The sequence below is a fragment of the Panthera onca genome, chromosome C1 (genome assembly GCF_046562875.1).
Source record: "Panthera onca isolate mPanOnc1 chromosome C1, mPanOnc1 haplotype 2, whole genome shotgun sequence".
Taxonomy (NCBI): Eukaryota; Metazoa; Chordata; class Mammalia; order Carnivora; family Felidae; genus Panthera; species Panthera onca.
The window spans coordinates 188,081,538-188,099,746 of NC_138346.1; the positions used below are offsets into that span (position 1 = coordinate 188,081,538).

At 47.2% G+C, this 18,209-nt stretch overlaps 2 long non-coding RNA genes across 2 annotated transcripts in view; both read right to left on the minus strand.

Moving 5' to 3' along the window:
- LOC132672548 (uncharacterized) overlaps positions 1 to 18,209 on the minus strand; it is an 81,211-nt gene that overhangs the window by 60,390 nt on the left and 2,612 nt on the right. The gene's annotated exons all lie outside the window — the stretch shown is intronic.
- On the minus strand, positions 4,641 to 7,535 carry LOC144617259 (uncharacterized). The gene is made up of 2 exons (XR_013557621.2): positions 6,817 to 7,535; positions 4,641 to 6,453 (listed from the first exon to the last, which is right to left on the minus strand). It is a non-coding gene; the product is annotated as an uncharacterized LOC144617259 (long non-coding RNA).

Here is an 18,209-nt window from a genome sequence, read left to right on the forward strand (position 1 = left end):
TTTATTTATTTATTTTGAAAGAGAGTGCGCAAGAGTACAGGAGAGGGTCAGAGAGGAAGAGAGAATCCCAAGTAGGCTTCGCACTGTCAATGCAGAGCCCAATGCAGGGCTCAAACCGATGAACCGTGAGATCATGACCTGAGCTGAAGTCAAGAGTCGGACACTTAACTGACTGAGCCCCCCGGGCACCCCTGAGCATATTTTTAAAACCACCACAACCAGTACATTGAAAACAACAAAACGCTGTGAATAAAACTTTGCAAAGATAAAGTATGTTTGTAGATGAGAATACCTGTATTGTATTGTATAGATCTTAGACTGATCTATAGATTCAATACAATCTCAATCAAAACACCAGCAAGATGTTTTTGTAGAAATTAACAAATTGATTCCAAAGTTACAAAAAATGTGAAGGTCTTAAGACAACCAAAACAATTTTGTAAAGTAAGAACAAAGTTTCAGTATTATGCTACCTGATTTCAAGACTTAATATAAAGCTACAGTAATCAAGACAGTGCAGTATTGATGTAAGGATAGACATAAAAATCAGTGGAATAAACAGAGAGTCCAGAAATAGACCTACAGTTAACGTAGTCAATCAATTTTTTATAAAGGGGCCAAGATAATTCAATGGGGGAAGGATAGATGGCCTTTTCAACAAATGGGTCTAAAACAATTAAGTATCTACATGCAACAAAATGAATCTTGACCATCACATCAAATGCAAGAATCAACTCAAAATATGTCATAGAAATTGTAAAAATTTATGCTATACACCTTCTAGAAGAGAATGTAGAAGAAAATAATTTTTTTGTTGGTTTAGGTCAGTGTTTCTTAACCTGGGAAAGGCTCCCCTCCCCCCACCCCCGAAACATTTGGCAATGTCTGAAGGCATTTTTGGTTGTCACAACTGGAGGGGTGATGCTACTAAGTTAGTGGGTAAAGGGCAGGAAAGCTACTAAATATTCTGCGATACACAGACAGCCTCCCCCTACAAAGAATTATCTGACCCAGAATAACAATTGTACTGGAATTAAGAAACCCTGAGCTAAGCAAAAGTTTCTTAGATAGGACACAAAAGTCAGAAACCATAAAAGAAAATGAAAAACTTCTGCTCTTTAAAAGACATCATTAAAAAGGCAAAGGCAAGGCACAAATGGGTGAAAGCATTTGCAAAACACGTATCAGATAAGGGATTAGCCAGAATACATAGAGTTCTGACAACTCAAAGTAGGAAGGCAACCAACTATTTTAATAGAAAAAAGATTTGATTAGACACTTCACCAAAGAAGATACATAAACAGCCAAAACGCACATAAGGAGATACTCGTATCTTGACGTCATTAGTCATCAGAGAAACCCAAACTTAAATCACAATGAAATGCCACTCCACATCCACTAGAATGACTAAAAATAAAAAAATAAAATAGAAAAATTGACCATGCCAATGTTAACAAGGATGTGGACAACTATAACTCCCCTATAATGCTGGTGGGAATGAAAAATGGTCCAACTTTGGAAAACAGTCTGGCAGTTCCTTGTAAAATAAATATGCACTTATATTACACCCATGCCATCCCATTCCTACATGTTTGCCCAAGAGATATTTACCGAGAGATATTTATTGAGGGACATATAAGTGAATGCCCATGGCAACTCTGTTCAACATAGCCAAAAGCTGAAGAGAACCCAAATGCCAATTAGCTGGTAAATGGGTTAACCGTCTGTCGTATATCCACAGAATGGAATTTACTCAGCATACTACCGCTATTGTGATATATACACAATAATATGGATGAATCTCAAAATCATTATGCTGGCTGACGGAAGCCAGACACAAGAGAATGCATATTAGATGATTCCGTTTATAAGAAATCCTGGAAATTCACAATTATGATGACAGAAAGCAGATCAGTAGTTGCCAGAGGCTGAGAGGAGGGGGAAGGGATTGACTTCAAAGGGTGCAGGGAACTTTTAGGGTGATAGAAATGCTTTCTATCTCAATACACATATCGAGGTATAGATACATGTATATCTATATATATGGGGGCTATGCAACTATACATTTGTCAATCATATTTTACACTAGAAACTGGAGAATTTTATTGCGTGTAATTTGTGTCTAAATAAAACCTATTTTTTAAAAATACAGGCTTCTTTTTAGACACAAAGCCACCTCCAAGATTGGCCTTGTGGTCAGCAGTGTAGGAGGGGGCCTCAGAGTACCAAGGTAGGAAAAATGAAATCTTAGGAAGTTTAGCCAAAGGGGAAAGGCACTGAGCACTTTCGTGAGCAAAATTTTTTAATTTGAAAGGAGTTCTAATATTATACATTTGAAAGGATTTACTATTTTTGTCCAGTATCATATATATGAGTTACAGTATTTGTCCGGTGGAGATTGCTACTAAAGATCTATAAAGGGGGCGCCTGGGTGGCTCAGTTGGTTAAGCATCTGACTTCGGCTCAGGTCATGATCTCATGGTTCATGAGTTTGAGTCCCGCTTTGGGTAAGCTTGAGCCCCAGGTGAGCCCCACTTCTCTCCCTCTCTCTCTTTCTGTCCCTTGCTCACTTGCGCCCTCTCTCTTTCAAAAAAAAAAAAAAAAATCTATAAAGGGATCACAGTTTGTCCAGAGAACAAATCATTTCAGGATCTCTGTTAGTGGAGATGATTGATATTTAGACCCTGACATGAAGTTCTACTGATTAGACAGAGGCTGCATCCCTCATCTTTAGGGACCTACCTCCATCTGGACCTCCTGAGGCCCAGCACTGTAGGATCTTTGTAAGAATATTCGTGGGGGGCACCTGAGTGGTTCAGTCGCTTAAGCATCCGACTTCAGCTCAGGTCATGATCTTGCAGTTTGTGGGTCCGATCCCCACATCGGATTCTGCACTGCTGGTGTGGAGCCTGCTTGGGATTCTCTCTCTCTTTCTCCCTTTCTCTCTGCCCATTCCCCACTTGCACGCTCTCTCTCTCTCAAAATAAATAAATTAACTTAAAAAGTAAAAAAAATATTCCTGGGATTTCGCTTAGCACACCATACATACTCTCATACTAATGCCCCTTCGTCCTTTGTTTCTTGCCATTAAAAGCTCTTCGCTAGAAAAGGATCAGAGTTGTAGTTTATGACTAAGGATTGGGTTAAGATTATATTTAGGGTTCTGGTCATGGAAAACCTAACTCCTATTGCTCCTACAAGTGTATCTAACACATAGGGAGAGATTAGTATATGTTGTTCAAATAAATGGATGAATGAAAACTGGTTTAAACAGAAGGAATCTGTTAGTTGGCTTCCGGTGGCTCAAACATCAGCGAGAATGGGGAAGGGGGTGCTCTCTATCTCTCTGCCCTGACCTCTGTCTGCAGTGCCATTCGAAAACTTCCCACCACCCACCACCAGTCTGCCAAGAGCCTCCTTGTGCCTCCCTGCAGTGTTCCATAAAAGGGGGGGGGGGTGTCTCCTGGTAGCACCCATGGAGAAGAGAGGCCGCTTCTCCTTCTCAGGAGTAACAGAAGAAATCTTGCTTTTCACTGGCTCTGATGTGCTTTGGGGCCAAACCTGGACAATGGCTGTGGATATATGGATTGGCTAAAACCAATCAGAACCTGTTGTTGGTGTGGGGAGTGAGCAACTTCCTGCAAAGAGGGAGAATGGGTGTTTGAACTGTCACAAGGATGTCTAGATTAGAGCTCCCAAAAGGCTCCAGCTTAGACTGAGCAGGAAAAAGGTTGAGTTGTGTTTTTTTAGACCCAGATAAGGAGGAAAAAGCATAACACTTTGTGTCTTGCATCCCACTTTTCAGGACTTTCCCTGAGAACCCAAAATCACCTACCTAAAAACTGTTTTTCTTGGTGTTCTTTGCTCAGAGGAGTATAAGACCACATGTAAATATGCAGGGTTGGGGGAGGGGGAACAAATGTTTATGCACATATTGAATTACGGTAGTAAAAACACTGTCTTCATATGGATAAAAATATGGAAAAACTAAATATTATGAGATGTGCTAGGATACTTAATGATATACAAGAGACGGAAAACAATTTAAATGTTTCGACGCTGTTCTCCACAAATATCACAATGTTTGCATAATCATAAGAACAAATCAAACAGAGTTTGGATTAGGTTAGGAGCAAATGCTGGGGCTGGGATTCAGTGAGATGACATTTCCTTGCAGAAGTGATTTAACCTCTCTGAGCTTCAGTTTCCTCAGATGTAAAACAGAGATCATAGTAACAGCGCCACCTCACAAGGCTGTTGTGAGGCTTAACCGAAAACTCCATTCATACATTTTTTAAGTGTTTATTTATTTATTTTGAGAGAGATAGTGTGAGTGGGGGAGGGGTAAAAAGAGAGGGAGACAGAGAATCCCAAGAAGGCTCCGTACCGTTAGTGCAGAGCCTGACATGGGGTTCGATCCCACAAACCATGAAATCATGACCTGAGCTGAAATCAAGAGCCATACGCTTAAACGACTGAGCCACCCAGGCGCCCCAAACTGCATATATTTAGTGGAAGTATTTAGGACACGGAGTTTGGTGCACAGCAACCTTTTGCTGTGCCCTGGTGGTTGGGAGGAAGACACAGTGACGGATGCTGTGTAAGGACCAGCCTGGCTATGACCGTGCATAACTAGCATCAGAGTTTTCAGACAGCTTTATTGAGGTATAACTGACGTACAAGAAACAGCACATGTTTAAATGATACAATCTGACAAGTTTTGACACATGTATACGCACTTGAAACTCTGGCCACCACCAAGATAATGCACATTATCTATCACCTCCGAAAGGTCTTCATCCCCTTGGTCATCCTCCTTGTCATCCCTCCGCCACCCTCCATCCCAGATAACCATGGGTCTGCTTTCTGTCAATGCAGATTAGTTTGCATTTCCGAGAATTTCATAAAAATGGAATCACACGCATTATGTATGCTCTCTCTCTTTTCTGGCTTCTTTCATTCAACTGGCTTTGACATTTGTCCATGTTGCTGCATGCATTACTAGCTCATGCTTTTTCGTTGCTGAGTAGCGCCCCATTGTATGGCTATATCACAATTTGTTTCTTTAGTCACCTGTCAGCGAGCATGTAGATCGTTTCCAGTCTTCGGCTATTACAAATAGAGCTGTTATGGCCTTTTGCCTACAAGTCTTTGGGTGAACATACTCTCTCCTCCATGTTGGGTAAATACCTACCAGTGGGACTGCTGGATTATAATGTAAGTGTATATATCTTTACAAGAAACTTCCTGGCGGTAAATGTGGCATTCCAACTGCACGCTTTGCGGGTGGAGCCATGCCCGAGCCCATCCTCACCAGAGCTTGGAGCCAGGGGCAGGTCAGACCCCATGCAGACTTCAGTTCCCCAGGATGGGGGCAGATGGTCATTGGACTCAAGATGAGTCTGAGGGGAGCCTCATCTGAAGACGGACGAAGCATGAGCAAGAAAGTAGCCCCAGGTGCCTCCGCAGCCCATCTTCACAGGTAGCCATAGAAGGGAAGTGGTTCATGACATAAAGGAACTGGAGGCAGGAGTCCTCTGCTCTTTGCCTCGTAGCCTCTTCCTTCAGGACCAGGGCTCTGACACCCTGCCTGGCTCCTGGGAACTCTTTTCCGGGGCTGGACTTTGCCCTGATGCCTGCATGCAGGCTGGAGTCCTGCTGTGGACCTCCCAAGTCTCTAGACCCAGACCCAGCTGCATCTGCTGACCTTGAGCCTACCCCAGCCCAAAGGCCAAGAGTTCCTAGAGCTCCTGCCTGCCTCAGCCTGTCTTTGACCTCAAGCCCTAAAAACGCCCAGTCGCCCTGATGGGGCCAGCTCTGCAGCCTGTCTGCCCCACGCTGACCTCGGTTCTTATGCCCAGAGGTGCTCACACCTGCTGAGCCACCCACCTGTCTTGCCCTAGTTAGGCCTTGGCTTCTCCCACCTGGACTATGTGTCGTCCTCTCCTGGCTGCTCAGCCTGGCCTTTCCTGCTCCAGCCCATTCCCCCAAACCAGCTGCCACACGTTGTCATTCGAAGACACAAATCTGACCGTGTCCCTCCCCAGCTCACAATCCTCCAATGGCTCCCCATTGCCTATGGTGGAAAGTTCTAGTTCCTTAGCCCAGCATTCAAGGCCCTCCATGGACCACCCCTCTGACCTCTCCAGGCTCCACTCCCTCTGTCCCTTGAGCCTTCCTTGTGCTCTAGCCATTGCAAACCATCTTTCACTGCCTTGATGCTTGCTGTTCCCACCGTATGCTACACTCTCTTTAAGTTCCTGTTCCTTCACCAAGAATCAGCCTTCCTTTGGTTCCTCCCTGGGTTTTTGGCACCCTGAGCAAAACTCCATGGTGGCAATAGTCACATTGTATTACCGTTGTCCCATTGTTGTTTGTTTACCCGCTCAGCTGGCAATTCCACGAGAGGCTCTCATCTGCCTATGGCTTCATCCTGTGTCTGGCACGTGGCACCTATATGTTGAATGAATGAGGGAAGAAATGAATGAATGGCAGAGTGAGTGAGTGGGACAGTGACATCGCAGCACCCACACTGGTGACAGCTTGGGTGGGGGTTGGAGCAGGGAAGGGATTGTGATGAACCAGAAGGACTGAATAAAAGCACTGAAGACGCAAGGAGATGACTCTGGCGGGGGGCAAGGAAGTTGTTGCAACAAGGTTCTCCCCCCATCTCTCTGCGTGGGTCCATCCTGTACCCAGGCTGCGTGCTCTGAAATCCCCAGAATCCCTGTCATTTCCTCGTGTTTGTTATTTCTGCTACCCCTGTGAGGAAATGCTCCTTGACCCTGCCCTTGAGAAGAGTTGCTCAGGTCTTACCAAAGGCTGTTGGCTTCTTTGTGGGCTGGGGGGTGAGGTGGAGGCTGCACAGCTCACCCCTCCCCTGGGCACCAGGACCTGCCTGGCAGAGGCACCATGGGGAGAGCCTGAGAGCTGGGCAGGCAAGGCCTGAGCCATCTGGGAGAGGAGGTGGGGCCTGTGGGAGAGAAGAATCAGGAAGCCACGGAGTCTGGAGGCTGGGCCACTGGGCGCTGCTGCTGTCTCTGTCTGAGCCCCCCGGGTGGGTTTCCTGTCCCAGTTCTCTTGTACTTAGCCACATTCCTGATGACGAAGCACACCATGCTCCGCCAGCTAAGGGAGCCGGGGCTGACGGAAAGTTCTGTAGGGGGAACGCAGAGTGTCTGCTTTATTCACCACTGTACCTCCAATCTTGCCTGGCACATGTGAGGGAGCTCAAGAACTGTGTCTGGTGAACGGACAGATGGATGGATGGACAGAGGGAAGGAAAGTTGTCCTGTTTGGGGCCAGGGGAGTAGCATCTCCGGGGTCTATCCCTGGTGGCAAATGTGGCCATCAGAATGTGGGACTCTCTTGGAGAGGGGGAGAGGGGGAGGAGTCTAAGTCAGGGATTGCTTGTATTACCTCCCCACCTTCTCAAGATCTCTGCTCAGATCTTAGAGGTCTGGGATTGGTATTTCAGTGAGGCCTATCCCTGCTTAGAGATAGCCTCCTCCGCAGAGCAGGGGTTCTCATACCTGGTTGGGCACCAGAGTTTCCTAGGGAGCCTAGGTCCTACCTGACACCTACTACTCAGCATATTGCTGGGTGGAACCACAAAAATCTGTGTTTTTCTAAAGTATTCTGGGTGATTCTGCCACATGGACAACAGGCATAGGAACTAATGAAACGGCTCTGTGGTTCCCAGACACGCTCAGGCTCTCTCACCGCTGAGCCCTTCCTCAAATTCATCTCTCTACCTGCCCCCTCCTCTACCTGGGGAACTTCTGTACATCCTTTCACGCCCAGAAAACACCACTTCCCCAGGAAGCCTTCCACACCCTTCTCCTACCCAGCCAGGCAGAACTTTTATCTCCTTCCTGTGAATTTCACAACACCTGTCACTCTGCTCGGTAATTATCTAATAATGGCTGCACCAGTTTGCACCAGCAGCCTTGGTAAATCCTTCCAAACATCCTTGGAGGTAAATGATGATCATGATGATGATGACAGTGGAAGCAAAGGCTGATTAGGGGAAAAGCCTGCTTGAAGCCATTAAATCCTCACAACAGCCAGGTGAGGGGGTTACTATTACTAGCAGGCCCATCATACAGATGAGGAAACTGAGACCCAAAGAGGCAAACGCCCTTGCCCTGGGTCACCCTGGAAGTGGCAGAGCCGAGATCTACTCCCGGCACTGCTCCAGATCGCGCCAGATTGCACAGTCTTACCCACCACACTTCAGCCCTTTTACAAATAAGGACTGAGGCTCAGGGAAATATTGCCCCCAAACTCACCACTTTTTTTATATATATATATAATAATTTTTTTCCAAACTCCCCATTTCCATAAGTAGCACACACATTATTTACACCCAGGAGCCCTGATTCCCGAGCTCCACACTCCCACATGGCCCCTTTTTAAACATGTTGGTAAGGAATCCATAGGCCAAGCCCCATTCTAGGCTCCCTTTCTCATCCCATGATCCCCCCAGAGACCAGCCCTCTCCTCTTTCTGGCCTGGCCTGCCCTCTAAGCTCATTCCCATTCATCCTGCCCCACCTTGAGTTCCCTGGAAGGAACACCCAGCCCTGGCTGAGGCCACTTCAGCTGGCAGGCTGAAGTCCGTTCATTGCTGGCAAGTTTTTCTCCATTACTTCCCCATACAGCAATCTGGACTGAGTAGGCTGAGTCTGTAGAGGAAACAAGCCTCCTCCTCTCCCCGGGCCTCAGTTTCTCCATCTGTAAGGCAAACAGTGGTTGCCTTCCAGGGCTGAGAAGAGGCTCTGGTGATCAGAAGACAAGATGCTTTGCAAATACTGGTGGTGGTCCAGCCCCGAGTACCTCACTCCAGTGAGCATGCAACTCAGCACTGTTGCCCTGGCAGGTCACCGACCTTCCCTGTGCCCCAGCACCCCATCCAATGAATGGGATCACAAGAAGACCTTTGCACAGAATCACCATGGGAATTGAATGCGGAAAGGCAGTAGGTACATATAAAGGGCGCCTAACACAGGCGTAATACCTCCCTAGGTAAATGGTAGCAGTTACTAAGTGAAGGGCCCTGCCTCCTTCTGAGGGAAGAGTGGAACAAAGTAGAATCATAGCTGTGAAGTCAAGCACCCTTTTGGAGAACTCCAGCAGTAAACTTGGCTCTCCGTGGTGGGTCCCCAGCCCAGTCATCCCACCCACTGAGAATGCTCTACTGGTCCAGCTGGGTGACAGCAGGGTTTTAAAATCACACTCATGTTTTCCAGTTCTGCTATTTATTAGCTGCACGATTGGGGGCAAGTTATTTCCCTTCTCTGGGCCTCATTTTGCCACATCTGTAAAGTGAGCAGGACACTCCCAACCTTTGAGGATCCCGTGAAAGTTACAGGTATCAGGCAAGAGAAAGAACATAATCCTTAAAGCTCTATTACCCCCACATTCTAGATGAAGATTCTAGATGAAGAAACTGAGGCTCAGAAAGGCTCCATTGCTTGCTGGCTCGAGTCCAGGACCCTTGCTACCACACAGGAAGGTGTCCCCCAGTTCATGAGTTTTTGAGGCCATGAGGAATGGCTCTGGCTGTTCAAGGCCAAGGACGCAGGGTCCCGCTTTATATGCCTCTCCTTACAACTCTCATTAGTCATAGCCAGCCAGGTCCAGACCTAACTATCAGGCCCTCCAGAGTGGGTCAGAGGGGAAAGAGCCAGACCCAAGATGGGTGTGGCAGCGTGGCAGGTGAGGCCATGTGCCCTGTGACTACCGGAAGACCCGCAGACACCAGACCGGAAAGCAGAGCACTTGTCCCTATCGACTGCACAGCGGGGACACAGTGACCTCATCTCCACTGTCAGGAGCTCAGCTGTCAGCACTATGTTCCTTTTTACAGCCTGAGTCAGCGGACAGAAACACATTGCATCGCACTGGCTTTGTGTCCACTGATTTTAGACACAAAAGGGCCTAAAGGGCCACTTCTGAGTAAATGACAAGAACTCTCCTTAAGCCTCTGGGTGAGGCAACTTTTAATTTTCTCTCTTCTGAAGACGATGAGATACTATTTTTCACCGATCCAATGGACAAAGACAAAAAAGACAGACCACACCCAGTATTGGCAGAGGACTGTGAGAAGGGCAGGTCCCTTTACACTGGTAGAAGTGCAATGCATACCATGTTTTTGACGGGTGACTTGGCAACGCTTTAAAAATTCCTGTCCTTTGACCTCATAATCCCTCTCTTGAAAGGATTCATACCTAGTTCTTGGTACAAAGTTGATCTTCATAGAGTTGTTCACAACTGCCCTCAAATGAAAGCCACCTAAATATTTATCAATGGGAGATTGGTTAAACCAATGATAGTCTATCAGTCAACCATTAAAAGTCAAGTTGGGAAGAATATTCACTTACTGAGAAAGTGCTCCTTATAGATTAGACAACAAAGCAAATTATATTCAGAACAATTTGCATTGATACGAGCAGGCTTGATACGTTTCCCCACATTGGGGTTTGCCCACTTGGAATGCTCCCTGTTAGCCCCAGACACAAGGTTGTAAGGAAGCCCAGGCTACTGGAGACAGAGGAGAGTGTGACACCACGTGCAGAGACCGGCCCGCACCAAGTATCCCGCTGAATGCACCTGCATGAGGAAATTCAGCTGCACCACAGGGAGCAGAATTGCTGAATCCACAAAATCAGGAGAAATCACATATCATTGCCGTTTAAAGCCACTCAGCTTGGAGTGGCTTAGATAGTGGAAGCACCCCAGTGTTTTCATTTCCTAGATTTTTGAAATGTATGTAGACCCGTAGAACAGAGCACCTGTGACTGAGCACCCAGCTCCCGTGTGTGCCACCTGACAGAAGAGCCTTGGCTGAGCCCAGTTATTGAGTATCTACCACTGGCCCATCACTGCGTGGCTTTCGCAAACACCATCATGCACGAGATGGTTAGTAAATATTTATGGAATAAGTGAATAAATGTCTTAGCACACACTGCAGCCCTGTGAAGTAAGAGCACCTTCATTATGACTCAACTGATATTCATTCTTTAGGGAAAAAAATCAGAAAAATGCAGATATTACAAAAGAAGAAAATAAAAATTACCCCTAAGTCTACTACTCGTCATTTCAATTAATATTTAGCCTACATTTGTGTATAGAGATTCATTTACATTACATATGATATTTACTTTTAAAAATGGCATAAACATGCTTGTTCTGTAACCTGTTTTGTTCATCCAAAAAAACCCTCTTGACTTTCTTTCCATGTCAATGACGGTATATGTCCATTAAACAACATTTTTTTAAAAATTTTTTTAACGTTTATTTATTTTTTTGAGACAGAGAGAGACAGAGCATGAACAGGGGAGGGGCAGAGAGAGAGGGAGACACAGAATCTGAAACGGGCTCCAGGCTCTGAGCTGTCAGCACAGCGCGGGGCTCGAACCCACGGACCGTGAGATCATGACCTGAGCCGAAGTCGGACGCTTAACCGACTGAGCCACCCAGGCGCCCCTAAACAACATTTTTAATGGGTGCACATATTTGCCTGTGTGCCTCCATCAGGAATCACACATCTTCCTCCGCCCCACCCCCACACAGAGGTGAGCCCTGCCAGCCTGGTATGTGCTCTATGACCCCATCACCTGACTATAGCCAATCGGACCCAAGATAAACATCTCACCCAAACTGGGCTGATATGCTTCTCTTGTCTACAAACTTAGAACCAGGACCAAGAGACAGGCAAATCAGCCTGAGGGTCGTTGAAATGGTCCCACGCATATTCTGGCATAATCTGCCTTGTGGAGACATGCCTGTCTGGGCAGAGAAAGAAGAATAAAGCAGGGATGAGCGACACAGACCATCCCTGTGGCAGCCTCCACGCTGATGGCACAGCTTTGTCAGCATCCAACTGCCTTTCTGCCCCTGGTTTGTGAGGCACCTCTGTATCCTTTAATAAATTCTCCTTTGTTGGCTGAAATTGGCTTAAAGATATTGATACTTGCACCCAAAAAATCCTAACAATGATTACTCTAAGGGTATAAGAAAGATGGGACTCTCAGGCACAGAGAACCTCCCAGGCCTCTGGGAACCAGTGAAAAGAAGAACAAGCCAAGATAGAAGAATATCGCCCCAGCACCTGCTATAAGCAAGGCTCTACCAGCCACCTTCCAATACCAGGTACACAGGATGGAATGCAAGAAGCTGCCTGAGGGCAGGGCTCCACAGCTGAGCAGTCAAGACCCTCTCTTTATGCCATGGCCTGCACCTTCCAGCCTCAGCAGCAAACATCTATTGGGCACCTGCCATCTGCAGGTCACAGTGTTCAAGGCATAGACGCCCACAGATGCGTGGAGTTCTGTGCACGACTCCGGACAAGTCATTTCTACCTCTCTGGGCCTCAGTCTTCTCATCTGTACATAGGTTGACATGTGCAACCTGAACATCTTTCCAGCTCTCATACCCCTAAATCTAAGCCAGGGTCCCGGTCCCAGTGCTCCAGGAAGAAGGTACATATAACAAGCCCTAGCAGTGGCATCGCACCCTCCGAACACCTTCACTCATGGTCTCCTGGAATCCTGCTAACGGCCCCACAAGTCAGGGCTCATTAGGCCAATTTTAGGGTTGTGGAAACGGGAGACTCAGAGAGAGAGAGATGAAGCAACCTGCCTGAGGGCACACAGCTGCTGAATGGAAGAACTGGAGCCAAGTACTCCCCTGGGAGAAGGAACAAATTACCCGAACTTTTATTATCATAATTTTAAAGATGAGAAAAATTTATATGAGGTACCCAGACCAGTCAGATTCATAGAGACCCAAAGTAATATGGTGGTTACCAGGGGCTGGGGGTAAGGTGATGGGGGTGACTGTTCAATGGGTAAGGAGTTTCACTTCGGGAGGATGAAAAAGTTCTGGGGATGGATGGTGGTGATGGTTGCACAACAGTGTGAATGCACTTAATGCCACCGGACTGTACCCTTAAAAGCGGCTAAAATGGTAAATTTCATGTTGTGTATATTTTACGATTTTTTTTTTTTTAATGAGAAAAGTGAGGTCTAGCAAAATCAACAGAATGGGTGTAGAGCAGCTTATGAGAGTTCTAGGAACAGACTGGGTTCAGTTCTCAGATCTGCCACTTGTTTACTTGCTTGACCTGGAGCACATTACTCGAGAAATGTGCCTTGGTTAACTTCTTTGTGAAATGGAGTGGGTCTGGGATTGGTTATAAGAACTAAAGAAGATAATTCCACGCTGAGCACTTAGCCATGCGCCTGGCACACAGCAAATTGTCCATACACATGACTTCTTTTTTTTTTAAGTTTATTTATTTTGAGAGAAAGATAGAAAGCAAGTGGGGGGAGGGTCAGAGAGAGAGAGAGAGAGAGAGAGAGAGAATCCCAAGCAGGCTCCACACTGTCAGCACAGAGCCGGATGCAGGGGTCGAATCCACAAACCGTGAGATCATGACCTGAGCCGAAATCAAGAGTTGGACCCTTAACCGACTGAGCCACCCAGGCGCCCCCTGCATGACTTTTTCTTATGACAAGGCCTCTCAACCCAGAGTCAGGAGGGCCTTGGAGGGTACCTGTTACAAGCTCCTCGTTACAAAATGGAAGAGACTGAGGCTTAGAAAGGGACAGTGACTGGCCTGAAGTCACCCAGCAGACCCGTAACACAGCCCAGCATGGCGGAACCACCAACCCTCTCTGAGTCCTCTGTCTCCAGCCAGCCCACGACACTTTTCCTTTTTTTAGAACTAAACTTCCATGGATTTGGGGCATTCATTTCAAGCCTCATGGAGGAAGGGAGGGTTTCTCTGGGGCGCCCAACTGGTTTTCACTCTCCCCCTTCTAAAGCATGAGTCAGCTCTGGTATAAACGGTGTGAGTCAGCCAGCAACTCCTGATGAATGTGCGTGTGACTGCCAGGTGGCATCCAGGTGGGGGCTGGGGGAGGGGGGTGAGCACAGCGTGACACCTGCTGGGTCGAGGCTGCTTGCTTGGGGAATGAGCTGTCTGGATCCCAATCGCCGCACGGTGGTATTCGGCCGTTAAGAAGCCCAGGTTTCATACCTTCGATTTGCTACCAGATCCCGCCTCTGGTGTGGCGTCTGACTCCTGCGCGTCTCGGTCTCCTCAACCGCACTGTGGAAATCTGAATAAATCTAGTCTTGCCCTCAGCACAAGGTGTGAGGAGGACGCAAGGAATGATGCGTGGGAAGGTATCTTACACACTTAAAAAAAGTTGCATCAGCATAAAGGGCAATGTCATTTTTCAGGAGAAACAAGTCTCTAAGAACAAAAGAGACCCCGGTCAGGCTGTTTGTTTTTCCCATCAGTCCTTGGGCTTCTCAGGGTCGCTGAGACGCTCCAGTCTTCTTGCTGGTCCTACCTTAGGGTGCCAGATTAATTCCTCAGACGCAACCTTAACAGAGAGTCTACTGGGCACGAGGCCCAGGGACAAGCTGATGAACCCTCCTCAGTGGCCCCCATAGGGTCAAGACTGTTCTGAGCTCCATTTTACAGAGACAAAACTGAGGCTCACAGAGAGAACACAACGTGTCAAATATGGTACCACTGGCCGGATGGAGCTGAGCCATAAGGCCAACTTCAGGACTGTTCCAGTACTCTCCCTGTCTGTGGGCTTGAGGAGGAAAGCCCTCGTGGCTGCATCAGGTCCCCTCCTTCTAACTCCAGAGGCCCCCAGAAAACAATACGTGGAAATCCAAAGAGGTAGATTCCTGCCACCCTGACGTAAACCCAGCTTTGAGAACGTAAAACACAGTTATCATTTTTCAACTATTTATTATATGCCGGTCACCCGACAATCATTTTCTCACTTCCTATTCTCAATTGGTCTTTGAGGTACGTACTAATATTCCTCTCATTTTACAGTTGGGGAAATCGAGACTCAGAAAGCCTAAGTTATATGCCCAAAGACACACAGCTAGCAGATCTGTCTCCAATACCTGTGCTCTCCATACCACATATCACTGACAGACTCCTCACTCATTCATTCATTCTTTGCTTCATTTATTTATTAAACATTTACAGCCTCTTCCTTGTGCTCAGCAACTAGCTGGACAGAGAGAAGACAGAAGCCTGAGCCCCTGCCCCAAAGAGGTCGTTACCTGGGGAAAGATAAGGCTCAAATCATTGTAATCTAATTGATAAGAGCCAGACCCAGGCACATGCTTGTGCTGGTGTTGGGCCAAGTACCTGAACAAGTGCTGCTCGTCAGAGTTTTTATTTTTTTCATCAAGGTGCTAGAACTCACACTTACTACCTGATCTTGGTCAAATTACTTCACTTCCCTGAATCTCGGTTGTCTCTTTTACAAATGGGAGAGGAGCACCTGGGTGTCTCAGTCGGTTAAGCCTCTGACTTCGGCTCAGGTCATGATCTCCCGGTTCATGAGTTCGAGCCCTGTGTTGGGCTCTGTGCTGACAGCTCAGAGCCTGGAGCCTGCTTTCGATTCTGTGTCTCCCTCTCTCTCTGCCCCTCTCCTGCTCTCTCTGTCTCAAAAATGAACATGAAAAAAAATCTAAAAAAGAAAATGGGAGAGAAAAATATTTATCTCATCAAGTTCTTGTGGGAATTAAGTTAACTGGAATAATATTGTATTCATTCTTTCAACAACTATGTACTGAGTCCCAGCATGTGCCAGGTACTGTTCTTGGTGCTACAGATGCTAGGGCAAGTGGACTTACTTCGTTAAGTAAAAAAAGGAAAAAAATTAATCGAAGCATGATGTACATACAGAAAAGTGCAAAAATTGAAAGTGTATACAGCTGGGTGAATTTCTACAAACTGAACACACCCTGTAACTAACACCCTGATTACAAAACATTCCCTGCCGGGTCAGGGCTAGGATATAGCAAGTGAGGCTCTCACCTCCACAGTAAAATTTAAGGCGGGGTGGGGGGAGGGGTCAAAAAGTTCAGTCATCAAGATAAACAATGTTTCAGTGTGGTATTTTTCAAAAACTCAAAGTTAATGCAAAAAAATCCATGATGACAAAATATCTAAATTTTATATGAAGATGGGATTAGTAATGGTACCGTGTTGAGTCATATGAAAGCTCAGGGTAAAAGGAAAATGTCAGTAATGTTGATCCTGCCTTATACCAGTCCCAGCGCTCATATCAGCTCCCCTGATAGTCACTGCCTTCCCTCCCAGGGTAACTATTATCCAGACTTCTAATCCCTCAGGTAAGTTTTGCCTGTTTCTGAATTTTGTATACATGAAATCACACTCTTTTGCATATGGCTTCTTTCACTCCACATTATGTCTGCGAGATGTAGCCATGTGTGGCATGCCTGGGAAAAATGTTTACACAAGGGAAGGATGCAGTGGCTGGGCGTTTTAGAGAGACCACTCTGGTGGCAAGTGGGAGCATGGATAACGGGGGTTCTAGACTGTGCTGGCTCAGGGCCAGCGGGGATGAAGAGGAGGGGGTGGAGTCCAGTGATATTTTGGAAGGACAGAGTTCTTAGGACAGGATATTAGGAATGAGAGAGAAAGAGGAGTCAAGGAAGATGCTAGGTCTCTGGCTTAGGCAATCTGGTGGATAGAGGAGCCATCTCTGAGGTGGGGACCGTGGGGGGGGGGGCGGGGGAGGGGGAAGATGGATTTAGAGTTAAACAAAGTGAGTGCTAGGTAGGTACCTGTAGGACATTTAGAGGGCTCTCATGGAGGCAGCTGTACAGACAAGCCTGGCGCTCTGGAGAGAATGGAGAAGGAATATATTCCCTCTTTGTCCTCCAGCATTAGCGAGCAGGTGGTTGCCCCGATGAGAACGCTTGCAGAGATCCGGGGAAGGGTGCACGAAAAGATAAAGAAGGCAAACTGAAAAGTTCTCGGAGAGCGGGTGGTTTGAACAGGTGTGCAAATTAGAATGAAAATATTAAACAGAAAACTGTCCTGCTTGGCCCATCAGGCCTTCCCGGAGTCCAACACCGTGTTTACCTGCAGCCTGGGAGGATTTGAGTTGCAAAACATACTAAGGATTAGGGGCGCCCCGGTCCCAGCCAGGGCCAGCCCCCCTTGCATCAGCGGAGGCTTACTCAGCAACGGTTTTTCGCCTTTTCTCCGGGCAGCTTGCCTTTAAAGGCAAAAGGAAAAAAAAAAACAAAACAAAACAAAAACCTCTTCCCGGGCCTCCTTACTCACTCGAGGGTAGGGAGCCGCTAGGACCGCCCTGCACAGCTCCGCCCGAGCCCACGTGCGTGCTCTCAGGCACGCACCCAGGCGCCAGCAGCCGCTGGGCCACCTGGCACCGCCCCTTCAGTCCCAGAGAGCCCTTCCTCCGACTGGCTAGGGCTGGAACTGCTTGGAATCAGACCCAGAAAAAGTCGAGTTCCTTCCAGAGCTAAAGGCAGCCTCCAGGGAACAAAGCTGCCAGTGTGAGCACAGCTTGGGGTTGAGGGGGAGTGGAGGGGGCCCTAAGTCCCTCCAAGCTGAGCACCAGGACTCCACAGCCTCCTTTGCAGCCTTCTTTAAAACCTTGGGGTAGGGGAGGCTTGAGGGGAAGCTGAGATTTCCTTCGGTCCTTCCCCTGCTCAAAAACCCTCCATGGCTCCCCAACGCTCACTGAATAAAGTCTTAACTCCTATACCCTGGCATTTGAGGGGCTTTATGACCCCAGCTCTTCCATAGCTCCAGTTCTCCCTAACTTGATCTCCTCTCTCTCCCAAGTCCCTACGTGGCAGCCACAGGGGCTGCCTAGGAGGGGTCTGCGGTTTAGGCTGCACCTTCATGACCCCTTCCGGGCATTTGCTCATGCTCTCTCTTCCCTCACATCCCAAACTTCCAGGCTCAGATGCCATTTAGGCTTTTTCTCTGGTGTTACCTCTCTGGCTGGAGTTAAATCCTGTTTTCCAGGACTCAGCCACCCCCCAAAATAAACTAGCCCACCTGAGAATCGAACCTCTGATCCAGTTAATAGCTTCTCATGAATTTACCTCTAAAAGGCAGCCTCTGGGGGGGTCATAAAACTTTTACAGAGAGAGAACACCCAGAAATGGAATTTCAAGCAGATAACGGGGGTCTCTTTGGGCAGGTATGATGAAGTGGGATGAAGGTAAAGCTGTTTTTCTGGCCATTCTGCTTTGTCTTCTAATGCTACCCTGCACACAGGAAGGGGATTTGATTTGACATTATTAATTAATACTGTTTATTTGGATAAACTTTTACACATATCCATTTTTCCTCAGGCCGATCCAGGAGGAAATTGT